The sequence below is a fragment of the Sturnus vulgaris genome, chromosome 6, assembly GCF_052056855.1.
Source record: "Sturnus vulgaris isolate bStuVul1 chromosome 6, bStuVul1.hap1, whole genome shotgun sequence".
Lineage (NCBI taxonomy): Eukaryota > Metazoa > Chordata > Aves > Passeriformes > Sturnidae > Sturnus > Sturnus vulgaris.
Genome location: NC_142248.1, coordinates 28,947,407 through 28,964,417, shown reverse-complemented (window position 1 = coordinate 28,964,417; position 17,011 = coordinate 28,947,407).

Here is a 17,011-nt window from a genome sequence, read left to right as displayed (position 1 = left end):
GTTCCTTAATCTCTGGCAAAGTTCCCATCAAATGAGAAATGCATGCAATATTCTGGCTTTATAGGCCTCAGTAAGTTAAATATGTAAATATTTGGCCCTGGGACAGCTGAAGTCTATTTTTGCATTAAAAGGGTAGCTTGATGAGTTTTTCTCCCTTTTACAAAGGCTAGGAGCTTTGTATCTAAGCACACTTCAAGTTGATTAACTATTAGAAGCCCAAAAGCCAGATAATATCAGGAAGAACATATTTTTCTTAAGCAAACCTCTCTCTCTTATGATATTCACATTTGCTTTTGTTTTCACACTTTTCAAGAATGGCCTTGAAAGCTCTCTCAAGTGTCTCTGAGGCAAAATGACAAATTTGTATGAAATTCCTTAAACTCAAATTTGAAGAGCTGACTGCTCCTTTGGGGCTAGCAGAATCATTCTTCATTTCACTTCATGAACTGATTTTCACTACAAATGCCAGCACACATTGAAAGAAGACAGCAAAGTGTTGAGTCAAACATCAAATGAGAAGCAACAGGATACAGAGGTGATGGCATGGCTTGGTGTGAATCAGCAACTGAAAAACAGATACAATATACTAACTGAAAAACAAATTTTAAAATACATATGTCAGAATTCATGTTTTCTTTCCTATCTTTTCATGGCTGCTTCTTATTACTTGAGTTACCATGACTTCAATATGAAGCAATGAAAGACAAATTGAAAAATAGCAGGTGTTTCCTCACAGAAAGGAGGACAAAGTGTAAAAGAAAAACCAAAAATCACATTGCATACAGTTATGTCTCAGCAACCCTCACAGTAATTACTGGACTTTATCCACATAATCTAAAGTCTGAAGGAACATCCCTATTCTGTAAGAGGATTGTTGAGCAAATTATGCAGGGAAATCTATACGAGGGACTATGTGGTGAAAAGTCATCTTAAATACAATCAGCTGATGCTCAGCAAGATAAACAGACTTCTGCACGATCTGATTAATTCCAGACTGACAAATAAGAATTATGGCAAGGAACAAATCAGGAATACAGAAATCACGTGTATTGTTATAGTGACTTGGAGCACAGCTTGGGAGCTATCACAGGCCAAGTTTCATATTAACTGGTTCAGATGAAACCTCACCCTTTTCATAAGCTGGCAGTGCCATGGTACTGCAGCAGTTCTGGGGAGGGGTCTCAGCCTCTGTACACATGCATAAGCACATCTTAACACACTCTGCAGTCCATAAACTCAGAAACTGCAAAGAAAGAGCAGAACATCTATGACAAACCAGCACTGCTGTGTTTGAAGGTGACCACACCTCAGACAGTGCAGCAACACAACCAGAAGGGCACAGCCCCCAAGTCCTAAAGAGGGTGAACAGAGCAGGGCTGGTAACTGCAGCAGCATCCAACTCCAGCATCACGAGTCCAACAACCATAAGACAAGATAGTGAGTCAAAGCCAGGATCGATCCAGAAAATCAGAACAACAATTTGGGAACAGCAGGGAACATGATCAAAGATAGACACACCTGTCCAATGAAGATTAGGTGCCAGGGCCTGAGTCCCTCGTGCAAGGATCAGAAAGCATGTCTGGGTAGGAGAGGGAGCTGTCCCTGGTGAGGCTGTCAGGGCTATGAAGACATAGTGGTGCACTCTGGATCCTGACACTTCTTTGGAAGCACTGGGGGTAAGAGGAAAACCTTGTGGAACAAAGAAAGCCAAAAAGAAATGAAAGATAATTTTCATGAACATCTAAAATAAAGTAGTTCAGGACCAGTGAACCTCTTAACATAAATGAAGTGATAGCAAGGACATGTCTAGACACAGGATTTCAAATACTGGTCCAGTACTGTTCAGTACAGTCATCTTTCTCATGGCAAACTGACATTCATTACCCATGATTCAGTTGAGATATTCTGGGTCTTTAATTTGTGTCTCTTCTTCCTATTTGACTGTATCTAGCCCAAGGAAGCAGAATCACTAACAGAGGTCATTATCCAGTGCTGCCCTCTTACTACTTTTGTCACCAGGTCTGTGGTAGATTCCTGAGCAAAAGGCAACTGCAATGAACTCTAGTGACTGCTGAATTTGACTTAAAGAAATAGGAAGGAGAGTGGGCACACAGACATATTTTCAGACCAGGGGAAACTATGGATACTCTGACAATGGCATCATGCACCTAAATTACACAAAAATTCAGAACTGATTATCACAATATCCAGTCAGTCCCTCACAGTTATTTCCCCCTGAAGCCAGGCTGCTGAGTGCCCTCTCAGACCCTTCAGGGCTGCAGGAACTACAAGGAGCAGCACAGTCACTGGGCAACAGCCACATAATTTAGGACCACACTGGTTACCTGGCATGAAGCATGGTGGGGACATTCAAAGCTCACACCACCTGATACACACTGGTAGGAAGAAGATCCACTTCTGGCCTCATAAATGATAAATACACCAGCTGTGCAGCATGTGTCAGCATAGCCAACCTGCAAGTGTCCCGGGGGCACCACCACAGACCTCCTCTCTCTACTTTTATCTCTTAAACACCGTGAATCTGGACATGGGTAAATAATCTGATTAATTACCTCAAAGACTCCCTCAATTTATTGTAAAAATTAGCAGTATTTTTAATTTTTCAACTGAAACTTTAATAGATATTCAAGTTTTTACACTAACAAACATTACAAGTATTAATAAGCATCAAATGACTTTTTTTTTTTAATTCTTAGTCCTTCAATATGAAATTACAAAGACTGGAACATATTGATGTATTGGCCTTTGCCAGAGGAAGTATCCACTCAGGTCAGTGTAACATAGACATACCTCAAGATGGCCATCACATTTCTCCTTCCTGGGCTGTCAAATAAAAAAAGTTTATTCAGGAGAAAGAACAATTCCTTGGCCTATGGCCCTCATTGCTGAGTCAGAAGTAACAGATATTATGTTATTGCCTGGCAAGCTGATAAAAATTAAAGTGTTGTCATTGCACCCTAAATCTGAAGAAAAGAGTGAAGACAGCATGTGCTCTTTCTTCCAAGGACAGCAAAAGTGAGACAATGCAATATATATGGATAAAATAGTGGATAACTGTCCCATAATACGTTTTTTCCCTTGGATTCAGTCACTCAGGTTTTGTTGCTTTTCTTTTTGTTGTTGACTGGAACAATAAAAGTGGTAGAATATATAATATGAGCCTGACGGGTCCAGTAATAAACCCACAGTCATTAATGATCTGTTCTGGTTCTAGTAATGAGACTCTGACAGCTGTCAGGTTTCAAATACATCAGATGCCTATCGTGAAATATTGTGAGAATATCTGAGGCCATTATGATTCTTAGTGTTGCATACACCTCCCCTTGCAAAGCCCTTTGGAATCATGTATCGTGTATTAAAGAATTTTTATAGATAGGGAACGATCATCTTCTTGTGGGATTTGCATCCTTCCTGGATGTGTAGCCCTCAGCTTGATGCTGATCATGTGTCTGCACTCTTCCTGTGGGATACTAAGACTACCTCCAGGATCCAAATATGGATTTTATCTATCCATCTGGTTGGAATGCAGTATGAGAGCACAAGGAGTACATAAACAAGTATCACAGGACCTGATTCTGCAAAATCTTCCATATGTGTGTAAAGACACAAGTACTATAAATTTCTGTTTACTTCAGAAATGCTCAGACACCAGGCTCCCATCACATGCAGGACATATAAGGATAAGCACAGTAGAAGTAAATGGATTCTAGAATTCACGCTTCAGGAAATTATGGAGTAGACCTTAAAGAAAACCCAAGCATATTTTTTGAATGGCTAGGGAAAAAAAAGTAGAACTGAGCTTCAGAATGAGGTAACAGGAGGATCATTTTTCCTTGGAACATATTTTGGGTCTATTTGGGACTGGCAAAGAGATATGGTAATTCACATCCCAGCCAAGCCTTCATATCAATCAAGGGCCAAATTTTAAACTTCATTCTTAATTCCTGTCTCAACGACGGTTGAGTGATAAAGAACAATTTGAAACACATGTTCTGAGAAGCAGAGAAGCAGAGTTTCTCCATACTAGGACAGAGTAAGCCAACAGTTCACTCTCATCACTGGTCTCTCTGCATTTCGATCATGCCATTCATTGCAGACTATATTCCCAGCTTCCAATATCCTTCAGATTTTTTCCTTTTTGTCAATTTACTTCCACTGCTTCCATAATCATATTAAGGAAGTTGTTAGGGTTATGAACTGATTCTTGTGATTACTCTGTTCACTGTCTTCTAAGTCCCAAAACAGCAAGTCCTTCTGTCATGCTAATGCAGCAGTGAACTGATACAGACAACAAAATCAGCAAGGACAAACCTGAGTATCCAATCTGGAGAAGCAATCTATCTGAAGGACTTGCTACAAAGCTGTTTATTCCATTGCTGGAACAAGCTATTAGTGGGGCAGAGTTCCTGGCATAGTCTCAAATCCACTTAAGCTCATAATGAAGGCCACTTTTAATGTTGATTTTGTATGCTTCATGCCCATAAGAGCTGCCAAGAAAATGAAGATAATTTCAGTCACAAGGTTCTCAAAACTCTCCTTGCTGTTGTGAATCTGTCCATGATTAAATCCATGATGAAAAGACTAAACTGCAAGTTTTTCCAACAGTTAGCACATTACTAATTTTTTTTTTTTTTAAAGAATACATGGAAAATATTTCTTTTAAAATAATTAATGGAGATGGGTATCTGTTTTCTCAATGTTGTCTTATCAACCAAAATGTTGCAGCAATAGATTGATAACTGAAGACTTGAAGGTTGCCTGTGTCCAGTACCTTGTGCCACATAATTATGGTCAGTGTCCCCAGCTTATCATAGACCCCAACTAAATGTCAACAACAAAAGGTATTAAAAAACCAGGAAATCCTAAGGAAAAGTGGAACTTCTTCAGCTGATCAAATGGAGTAATATCTAAAAATTAAAAAGGCACTTTCTACTGGCAAAAATCCAAATTAGATTATTAGAAGTTAAAAATAATAGTCTAAGTGACTATATGTAACCAAAGGCAAAAAAAAATTAAATGTACAAGATTTTAACTTTGTGGCTAACTGGGGCTATAGCAAATCGCTTCTCTTCATGTGGGAAATACTAACAGCACGTGATAAAATTATTAATGTGTTTGTTTACAATATATATGTGAAAGATAAATTAGGTATGCCTGTTTGTATGAAAAGAAATAACACAAATCATTGTTTGAAACAAATTTTGCAATCTACAAGGTGCCTTAGCAAACACTCTTCAAAGACAAACTGGATTATAATAAAGATGTATTTTAAGGATCTTCTCAGAATGCATTAAGAAATGGGGGGCTCAGATGTTACAGTTAGAATGTTCCCACAGGACATATGAAAGAATATATTCTTTGATATTAGAAGCTAACACTTTATAGAGCAAATAATGACACTTGTTTTCTTTTCAGTCACGTAAAGAGGAAGAATGTTATTTAGTGTCAAAATGTTCAGGTGAAGTCTTGTCTTCAGAACTTCAATTGACTTGTGGTTGAATTAGATTTCACGTCCCTGAGTGTCTTGGGGTTGCAGGACAGACACTGACCTTGGTGAAGCAAAACGAGACTGGAAGAGCTCTTTTTGAAATGAGAAACGAAGAATATAAGGATTGTATGGCAAATTACAACACAAGACAAACGTCCATCTAACATTACCAAATCAAATAGATCTCAGTGCTGTGTTAAAAAACAAAGACTAGCAAGTCTAACATAGGATGGGTTACTCTCAGCCTAGGAACATCCTTGAAGAGAAGGTAGGATGAGTAAGAAGTGAGGTGGGCAAAGATGTGCAAGGAAAGCAGACAGATGTGAGTTGAAGAGAATCATTGAATAGGCTGTGCTGGACAGGACTTTAAATATCATCTAGTTCCCTGAATGTCTCCTGTTACAGGAGACAAGAACAGGATAATCCTCATCACTTTATTTTAGAAGGTCTCTGTAGAAAACTGCTGTCACCAGTACCTGGACTAAGACACACAAGCCTGGCTCTCTCCTCTCCAGGAGGGAAGCAGGTTAAATGGCACTGATATCAACTTGCTCTGCACACAAGTGTAGAATTGCAAACATAATGTATCCTTGCAGTTGCAGCAGCTGTGGACCTGCGACCTTTGCACTCAACTTGGAAGTATGGCATATATATGCTGAATTCAAATTCTCTGCTCATTTAATTACTTCATTTAGAGAGATATAGCTTGAAATGGATGAGAATAACAACGTGCCCTTTCTACCACCACAAAATCCCTCACAGCTCATCAGCTGCTTGCCTTAAGTATAAGAAAGATAAGTTCAAGTTTACTTAAGCAAAAGTGAGACAAAATTAGATTTCCCTGAGCTGAACTACTGCTAGTACCTTTGCAGCAGAACTGCTGGGTAAACTTTGTTCTCAAATACCCTGTGCAGAGTCCAGTATTTCAGATTATATATGCCTTTATCAGCAATGTTGTAAAACAGAAGTACAATCCTAAACCTAAAGAAACCCAAAGAAGGCCCAGATATAAAGAAAAGTTTAAGATCACATCATCACTGGGATGCTTCATGATATAAATTCTGTAAAAGCATAAATATTTTCATGAAATCCACAAAGTTAATAATACTCAAGATTATGTAGTTCACTGATATCTCTGATACTTAAATTTTGCATTGTTAACCAATAGTGCCAGACAACGCATTCCTGAATCAGCCTTTCTGCAGACAAATTGTGCACCAGAGATTATAGTCCCATGGACTGAAATGGAATTTGAGAGGCTAATTCTTGTAAATCAATCCACCAGTTTTGCAAACTCTGGGCTGACTGTTTCTGCTGGAATTTTTTACTAAGTAATGTTGGATCAGAACAACTTCTTATCCATCAAATCAAGAGCACTGTTATATGAGCATCCACTCCGTATCTGCCTCCAGATACCAAGAAAAAAAAAAAGCAGCAATCATAATTAGTTAAATTAAAATAGTAAGACATATACAACCATCCCTTTTTAGACAAGACCAGCTCCTAAAATGACAACTGATGCAAAAATAATTAAAGCAAGACAGATGGGGGGAAAGGAAAAGGAGAAATAACATATTTAGAATTTGAAGAAAAGTAATTAGTTTTGGCAAGTTATTTATTTATATAAATTGAAAAATTAGCTGTAGCAGACACAGGCAGCAGATACAAATTTTGCTCTCTACTCACTACTCAGAAGAAGAAGAAAAAAGTTATGCCTAAATAGCCCATGGGATTTCAGAGTATGTATACTTCCTCAGAGAATATGTAAGAGTGTTTCCCATAATGAAACGTCTCTGGTCAACAAAATAGAGTATACCAAAAGACATTCTTGTTGTGTCTCAGAGGGCTTTAGGATGGGTTTTTGGTTTTTTTAACCAGAGAAACTTGCCTCAATTTCATTTTTCGTAGCAGTCTTTCAGTTCTTGTATTACCACTGCAGTGTACATTGTCTTCTCAAAATTTCTTACACTTCAGAAAATAAGCTGAAGTGTGACTCAGTAATATAGCTATGTGAATGGAATAGTACTACTGTCTGGAGAAAAAATAGATGGGTATAAGACATTTAAGTTTTAATGATGTTATAGTCTTATTCTTATACCTCCCACTCCCTTTGATTAATGTGTCCTCTGGAGACAACATCAATGCCAAGATGAGACAAGTATTTAACTTCTTGGTGTCAGGTGCTATTGTCTGCATGTTTACAGAGGCCCAGTATATTTTTAGCCAACATTAATATGCAGAACTGGAGAGGTTGTTGTTAAAACAACACACAATCATTTTGTGGTAAGTTACCATTCCCCAGTTTCACAGAATCACAGAACATACTAAGTTGGAAGGGACCAATCAGGATCACCAAGTCCAACTCCTAGTCCTGTGCAGGACACCCCAACAGTCACACCATGCACTCAAGAGCATTGTTGTGATGCTTCTTGAATTCTTTTAAGCTTGGTGCTGTGACCACTTCCCTGGGGAGCCCGTTCCAGTGCCCAACCTCTGGGTGAAAATCTTTTTCCTGATATCCAAGCTAAACCTCCCCTGACTCAGCTTCAGCCATTCTCTCACATCCTGTCACTGGTCACCATAGAGAAGAGATCAGTGTCCTCCTCTCTTCCTCTCAGGAGGAAGCTGTATCTGCAATGAGGTCTCCCTTCAGTCTCCTCCAAGTGGCCTTAGCTGCTCCTCATACAGCTTCCTCTCAAGGTCCCTCACCATCCTCATTGCCCTCCTTTGGACACTGTCTAATAGCTTAATGTCTTTTTCATACTGTGGTGCCCAAAACTGTATGCAGGACACAAGATGAGGCTGCACTAGTAGAAAGTGGTCCTTCAGCCTTTTTTCCCCTCATTCTTTTCTTGTATCTATATGAAAACCTATGCATCCAACCACAGGTAGACGATATTTTAACCCTCTACAAGGTTAAGGCACCATCTCCTTTGGTAGAGGAAGGATCAAACACCGAGAACAATTCTGTCCCCTTTTTCAACACATGGTGCCTTCGTTGTCAGACTCCCCAGTGTGATTATCCACTAAAATTCAAATTTAGTTTTGAGTAGCAGTCTTCTAGTTCATCAAGATTTACAAAGATTAAATCAGAACTATTTAAGCAGCACCTTCAGACAGACTTGGGAACTTACATTCTGCTTTCAGCACCCCAGTCTGGTAGGTGATACAGCATACCACCTTCAGCATCTCTATTTCTTGATTTCCAGATTTACAAAACATGGATGCTCCAAGGCATGCTTAACATCTGCTCTCCCCAAGGAGATCAACATCCCAAAGGCAATGATCTAAATACAAGATAACAAAAAAAAGAGTAGATATTATTGCTATTTACATTCACTGCCTTTGACCTGGAAAGCCTTTCAACCTTTGAAGCACACTTGAGTTGCATTTTAAGCCATTGCAGTCCACTCTTTCTGCTTAAAAGCACAAAATAACAGGCAGCAGAAGGACTATAAATTGCTTTATGGATGCTATAAATACAAATAATCCTCACCCATAAAGTTACATTGGCATTACAAAGATCTAGTCATTTATTTAATGCATGGCACAGCCACACTGCAGCACTTTGAGGAGGCAGATGATCATGCTGTCACAAGGATTCCATCTTTAGCATGTGAAATGTCTCTCTGACTCACATAAGAGAAAAAAAATGCTGGGAATGCAAGCACCAGCAGTCCACAACAGCCTTAGAATCATAAGAAGCAATGAAAAGTGCTCCTAAAAGTGATGAATGTGGATAGCTTCATCTTGTGATTTATATACTATCACACATAACTTCTGAAATCAGTATTTAACTGACTTTGTGTTATCCACCATTTTGTCTGGATCATCACTCCCGTCTACAAAGTGTGTAATCACACAAAAAAAGATAAAAGTCAGACAAGGCTTGTGAAAAAGCTACTTGTAGAATTCAAATAACATGCTAATAACTTCGATGATACCTGTGGAAACTAAGTTAAATAATCATTAAGGTTTTTGGGTAATTTATATTAATACTGTTAATAACTAAGTATTAATATATAACTGTAGAGTTATATATATGTGTATATCTATAACTATATGTAGTTATATATGTATAACTAAGTTATAATAATTCAAAGAGCTGCAAATATACAAACAGCAATTCTCCTAGGACTCATAACATATATATGGTATGTTTGCTAGAGTATATTAATTTTTTTGCTTTATTGATAAATTAATCTTGAAAGTCCTTAATACCCATTATGAAAAAAATGCCCACATCTAAAAAGATACTTTCATCCTGTAACATCATATTCACAGCCCTGATGGTGCACACAGCAAGTGGTACACCAGAGAAGGCCAGTAAGCAAGCCCTTCATCTTCCCTGCTTGCTTCTATGAACAATCAAGTTGGTTAAACACGGAGCCTTGAAAAGAGAAAATAATATCCCCATTGAAACTTACCAGTCCTTAGCCCATACTCCCAGTAACTTTCTTTTAGGGGACTTTCAGACACGTCTTGTTTGTTTTTTGCATTATTAGAAGTTATATTTAGCCTCCAGGGAACCTAAATTAGGCAACAATTAAAAACATTCTGACACTTACTTTTATAATTGCTAAAAATAAGCAGTGAGAGTACCATCCAGAATAATTCATAGCTAATCATTTAGGTTCCCAAAATTATGAACTGCCTAATTAACTATGCAGCCCTACTTCAAATGAATAAACAACTTCAACATTTAAAGAGGTAGCACAAGGAAGACAGGCTGAGATATAAAGTATAGACTAAATTCTTGAGTTTAGGATAGTCCTGTGGCTGATGAAGTTAGTAACTAGAAGGTGAGTATGGACACCTCCAAGTGGCATTCAGGTGTCCAAGGCATTTCATTGCTCTTGCCTCTGATTTGCTAGAGTCCTCATTCAGTATTCAGTGCTATTCAGTGTGACTACTCTCCTAGCACAATTTCCACAGTCCTTCCCTGCAACCTGTCATTTAACAACTCTTCTGTGAAATCACTGAGAGTCTTCAATCAAGGCATTCTGAAAGTAAAATAAACCAAATTTTCATTATTCAGACAAAATTATTTGCTTTGAATCACCCAGAAAGACAGAATCACTTCCTCAGGTAGGATTTAGCTGCCACAACCAAGAAACCATGCACTGTTTTTCCTGCTGTCTCCTCTCTCTTCTGCCCACAACCTCCCAGTATTTTCAAAATTTTACAAAGAAAACTCCTAGCATAAACTGCTGTGTTCCAAATGAGTCAGAAAACCTTACTACCAGAAAAAGTGTTTAGAAACTTGTGTCTGGTACTGACAATGTATCTAACCAAATGAAATTAATTGCATGGACAGCTTTCATTGCCTTACTTCCCAGTTGCTTACTACTGCTAGGCTGCCCACGAATTAATGTTTTAAAGTCACTTCAAGTGTTTGCATCAAGTGCTTGCATCTAGAAAGGACATTGACTGCAGCATTTCAAAGTTACAGTCATAGATGAAGTTCTGTTCATCTCTCACAGGTATACTCTAACTGCAGACACAGAATTTAGATGCAAATTTCTATGCAGAATTTGTACAAGATATGTAAATGATACCAAAGATTTTTCAGGAAGCCAAACATTAACTTCTGAGTTCAAAGCCGGATGGCATTTAAAACAACTAAACTGCATTTTCCCTATTGTCATTCTCAAGAAACACAAAGACATTTAGGACCGTGTATTCACAACTGCATCAAGCTGACATTCAGCATGGAAACAGTTCAGGCAACATTGTTAAGTCTGACAACTGAAAACATTGTCTTTTAAAGGAACTGATCTTTAAATAATGCATGATCCTCAACCTTGCAGTTGCTACAATTGGCAGCCCAATCAGACCCACCTACAATACCTGGATTGCTCAGGAAAAATGTTAATTCTTTCTCTATATGCCTTTAAACTCTTATCACCTGAACAGAGCATTGAATTAAAAAAATAAGCAAACCTGAACATTATACATTAGGAAGGAAGTGAAATAGGAATCAGAGACATGAAGCCCATATGTCCCATGTACACTACTACAAAAGGCCAATTTATCTCCAGGCTACCTGTATCAGCCTTTATGTAAGAAGTCTGATGACTTGATGAGCAGTAACATGCTGTTGTCTGCATATTCTTCCCACTCCAGAAGGTGATGCCATACTTTTTATCCCACTTTTTAACAATTACATAGAGGAAGACAGTTTTCCTGGAGTACTTTCCACTACATCCAGGATGAGTTCTGAGGCAATTTATTTTTTCTCTGCTGACTTCTTTCCATCTCAAGGGAACATTACCTTAATATAACCTTCTAGAGGGATCATTTGGATAAAAAAATTAGATACAGATTGGCTAGAAAACATTTTTCAAAGGGCTGGAAATTCAAATCAGGGCTTATAAACAGGCCCTGTCAAGATCCAGATTCACTGAGTATTGCTCAGTCAGAGATGCATAAAGCAGTTCCTGTGATGAAAGGCCAGCCAGTAACACCTGTGAGAACTGCTCACCTGCTAAGGGAGGAACACAGTTGCTGAGAAGCAAAATATGGCTGTAGGGGACAATGAAAGAGGAAGAGCTGGTCAGAACAATACAGTACTGCTAAACTCTATTAGTAAGCTCAGATCTTCAGCTCTGATGGTTTTATACTGTAAAAAAGGTTCAGCACAGTGTAACAGGACCCTAGTAGCTGTAGTGCCAGTCAGCTGCCAATGAAGTCCAACATAAACTCTGTAACCAATCCTGCTAGGGCCCGGCTTGGAAAAAAGCTTGTTCCCTAAGCAGAATCTCCATGCAGTGCTAGAAAACCTGCAGAGTAACCTGTTTTCCAGGAGGTATTTTTTATCCACTCAAACCTGAGAAGTTAAAAGGGAGAAGAGTTTCAAAGTGAGCATGCACAACCCCACAGTGTTTGCCTGAGGTCAATCAGCATGTGTGTGTCAAATTTGTCAGCAGAAGTCTCTGCACTGTTTGACATAAACAGCAGCTGCCTTTCTGCAGAGCAGCCATGGCTGCAATGCCAGGTTTTGCTCCAAGTCAGGACAGAGCTGGGCACCCCCAGTGCCCAATTATCTTCCTCCACATCCCCTAGCTCAGGGAGAATTCCTTCCCCTTAATGTCTCTCTACCATAACAATTTATGAAACACCACTGAGAGCTGAAGCTCAGCCAACACCAGAAAGCTATTATGGGGGAACTGTAATGTATTAAATGTAGCTCACAACTGCAAGGCTCTTAAATGATAGTAGCATTTGTTTTGGGACTTTTGCCTGGAAATGTTAGAAGATCTTTTAATAAATGTACCAAATAAGATGCATAATTTAGCTTCTTCTCAGCAGAACGCTGGCTGGCTGCCAGATCCACTCTCAGGTTTGACTCAATGTCAGGGCTGCCTGCTGGCCCAGTACAAATAGACTCATTAAAAAATGGTTGCTGCTGTGTGCTCAGGCTCTATTTCTCCCACTAATGGCTCAGTTTATGCCTCCCCCTCTTGAATAAATAGAGGAGCAGCCTCCAGAGAGAAAAATAATATTCTGTACACACATTCCACACGTGTGAATGCAGGCAACATGCTGGGAGGTGTAGGAAAGCAGAAAAGAAATGGCTGCCCCATGCAGGAAAAGGAAGACATTCAAAGCAGTTTTATCACATAACATGGACTCCAAGCAATCGTGGTGTTTATTAATCACAACAGAGATAGTTCACTGCCCAGATTTGGTCTCCATTTCCATTGTGGTAGACATACCCAGAGCCCAATCCACAGCCAGAGCCCGACATCTAAACAAGCAGCATGGACAAAGCCAAGATAAGAAAAATTTACTGAAGGAGGCAGCTACCCAGGGGCAACACTCACATGCCTCTGTTTTCAAGTCACATTAAGCCTTGTTTCTTCTCTTGATTCAAGATGGTCTGTGACTATTATCAAACCTAACAGAGTTTCTCTGTAGTCACTCATTTTCAGATTTGCTCCAATAAATTTCCTTTCAGATGTGTTTTCTGCTTAATAGCAAAAACAGTAGTATAGGTAAAACCAGTTTTTTACTTATTTCTATTAGGAGAGCAAAAGAATCCCACTTTATATTCTACCTGGACTTCTGGCAATGCCTAATAACACTACTGGAGGTAGGGGATGGGGTAATGTTATTTAAAGCTTTTAGGTTTTTTCAGTGGATTGCAAAAGGCTGATCCTTACACTGGAGAACATGACATTAGCAATATGTTTTGTATGCTGAGTCTGATAATACATCTTAGCTTAAAAGAGAATGTAAATGCAAAGGCTTAAACAGTCTCAAAACACCTCCATCTCTTCACCAAAAGTAAAAAAATTATAACACCTAAAATTATGTTTCTGTTAACTCTACAAGTACTTGCAACTCCTGAAACACACCTTAAAACACACAAATTCAAAACTCAAGCTAAAAGAAATTAAAATTAGTCTTCAATCTCACCCACTTACTATTATTCGTAAGAGTCATGTTCGGTCAGATAATTGAAGGCACAGCACGCCCACATAGCAAAATAAAGTCGTTTCCACATTTAACTCAGTGTCTGCCTTTCACAACAGTGGATCAGATCTCTAACTGTGAAGCTACAAAAATGTCACCATCCCACCCTCTGTGGCCCAGCAAATCATGTCTTCTTTTCTCTTCCCACCAACAGTCAGAAGCATCTGGTGTGTCTTCCCACATTGCTGCCTCCTGGAGTAGCCTCTATCCCCACATTCCCTCCACTAGATTAGTTCAGTGAAAAGGCAAGCACATGAAATTAAAACTATGTTTTGTTTTTGAATAGTATAGTAAGAATTACCAAGCAGAAACCCAGATAGCCATTCCTCACCTTTCAGATACACCCTTATATTTAGTGTTTCCTAGTTATTCACTCTGGACTATGCTCTATCACCCAGACTATTCTCTGAGGTGCCTACATTTCTTTGAGATCCTGCAAAGAATCCAGGAACACAAACCAGACATCTGTCCACAATATTTTTAGGTTCTAGGCGACATTTTTGCAGTAAAACCTAGAGTCAGTGACAGAAAAAGGGTAGGTACTTCAGGCTTAAGCTCCCTCGCTCTGCTCAAGCCTGCAGTGATATTGCAGTATGCTGAATTTCAGAGCTGGAATCTTTGATTCTATATTTTAAAACATTGCATAGAGCTTTTAAAAGCTCTGCTGTTGAAATCTAGTATACCCAAATCACTATGCTATTAATTCCACTTGGAGATCATTACAGCTCTGTTGAACTAATCTAACACCAGATTGAAAGAACTCCTAGATTCTTAGGCTATTTCTTCTGCAAGTATACACCTCCCAGGCATACATTGTTTACTTACAGTCTATCTCCCAGGCCTCCACTGCCTCTCTCACACATCTTAACCTTCACTGAAAACATTCTTCTTAATACTCCTTCCATATTTTCTTAATACAAAAACGCCCTATTTTTATTTTAAAGAGAAGCTGAATGGTTACACCTGCTAATCATTAGTACCTTTGAACTACATCTGACCTTCCTCTTTTAAAGGAGCTCAGCTCTTCTGAGTCCCATCTAGTCTATTAAAAAAAATTAAACCCACAACATGCTATTAGGGTAGACAATGGCTATGAAGAAGATATTAAGACAGCCACTTATTTTTTCTAGGTGTATTTTTGATTTAGAGCATATAATGAGAGCAAGTACACTTACAAAGACTTATAAATGCATATGAGATGACAGACTAGTGAGTATATAGCAAGGAATAGATGTTCTGCACCTTGTTCACTATACATTGTAATGTCTTTGCCAGTTCCGTACAGCTAAAATAGAAAAATTTCAAAACAAAACCAGAAGTGAGGCAGTGTTTTCTCAGAACTGGTGAGCTATCGTGGTGATACAAAGAAGTCTAGATAAGACATAGTTTAAGGATATTGTCTCTCAAAACACAGCGTTACCAAATCCAGATAGTCCATTTTAGTCCCGGAGAACCGACAGTCATCATATAATTGTGTAAACTAATTTACCCTTTTAATGTATGTAAAAATGTTCAGAATCTTTATAAATCCTGTGTAGCTCAAATTAAGACTTTAAATTCTATGCTCACTGGAATTCTTCCACCACAAAAGCTTGTCTATGTGCTGTCAGGTACCAGTACTTCATTTTAAGAATATATAGTACATTGTTTCCCAATTAGATGTTACACTGAAATCAATGGAGTCTCTCTTTGCAGCAAAATAGTAAAGCAATGTTCCAAAGCCTTATTGATTTTAAAAGGGTTGTGCTAGCATGGAAAGACCTATTTGTGTGAAATATTTTGTTGGAGGAGAGACTGGAGTTTTGAAAATGTCTAAAAGGAAATAACTTTCCTCTAAGGGTTATATGCATTTGTGGGGAGTACAAAGATGCTTTGTAGCTCGAGTGTTACTGCTGCAGCTATCTTATTCCGTTTGTCACTGAGAATTACAAGCCTTATTGACAGAAATATACAGTGTTTCATAACTAGGATTTCAAAGCTGAGCATACAAAAGAGAGTCAGGCTTATCTGATGTGTGCCCAAATGTCCCCAATACTCAGTATGCCAAACTTGCTTGCTTCATTCTCTCCTCCAAGGGATGTAATCTTTGAGTCAAGTTGTAGAAAATTCCCTCTCGTCCAAGTTGCATCAAATTATCCACAGTGATTCTGGGAGAAAAAAATTATACTTCTGCTGTGCCAGCATCTGGAAAGCAGCCTGATTGGCAAGACTAAAGAGCAGTGTAATTGCATGTTCAAACACTTTAACTCTGTCCTTCCATATGGAATAAACATTCAGTTAAGAACAAACAGCAAAAATTCCCTGTGAAGGAGGTGTTGAAAAGATTATCCTTCACCAATGTTAGATATCCAGGGTAAAAACTGTGTAGGTTTGAAAGCCCATAGTCTTACAAAGCTTTTAGATTTAGAGAGGCTGAGTTTGAACTATTTAATGAGATCTATGTGCTGGCACTTATATTAGCTGAATAGACTGGATATGATGGTATGTACTCAAGTATTCACAGAAATAATTTACAGCCAGAAAACCTGCAAAGTCTTTTTCGTTACAAGGGCATCCTGGGACAAGTCCAAAGAGGACAGAGCAACAGCAAGGCACTTTATTTTGCTGAATACTATAACATAGTCATAGGAAATCCGGAGTTGCACAGCATAAAAATCCCTCATCATACCCTCATCTCTGATTAATAGGAAATGAATGACAGCAGTGGAGCTACTCAGTTTAATTATCAGTTTTGCTGAATTTCTAATAAGCTCTTAAAATCTAATTTTGGAAGCAGGAGTTTTGTCTCCTGCAGGGAATGGCTGATAGAAATGAGCAAGATTTTGGTTTGTCAAGTCTGGTCATTTCTCTGGCATTTAAATCCTTAGTGAATCAGTAGGTTGGGGATAGAGCAGAATTTATGTAAACTCTAATCCACTTTACTGCTATTTTCTTTAGCTTTCTAGGGATACAAACTACTTCCACATTTAGACATGGCCCTGCCAATTCCAAGCTCCCTTGCTAAGGTTGGGTTATTTATGAGAA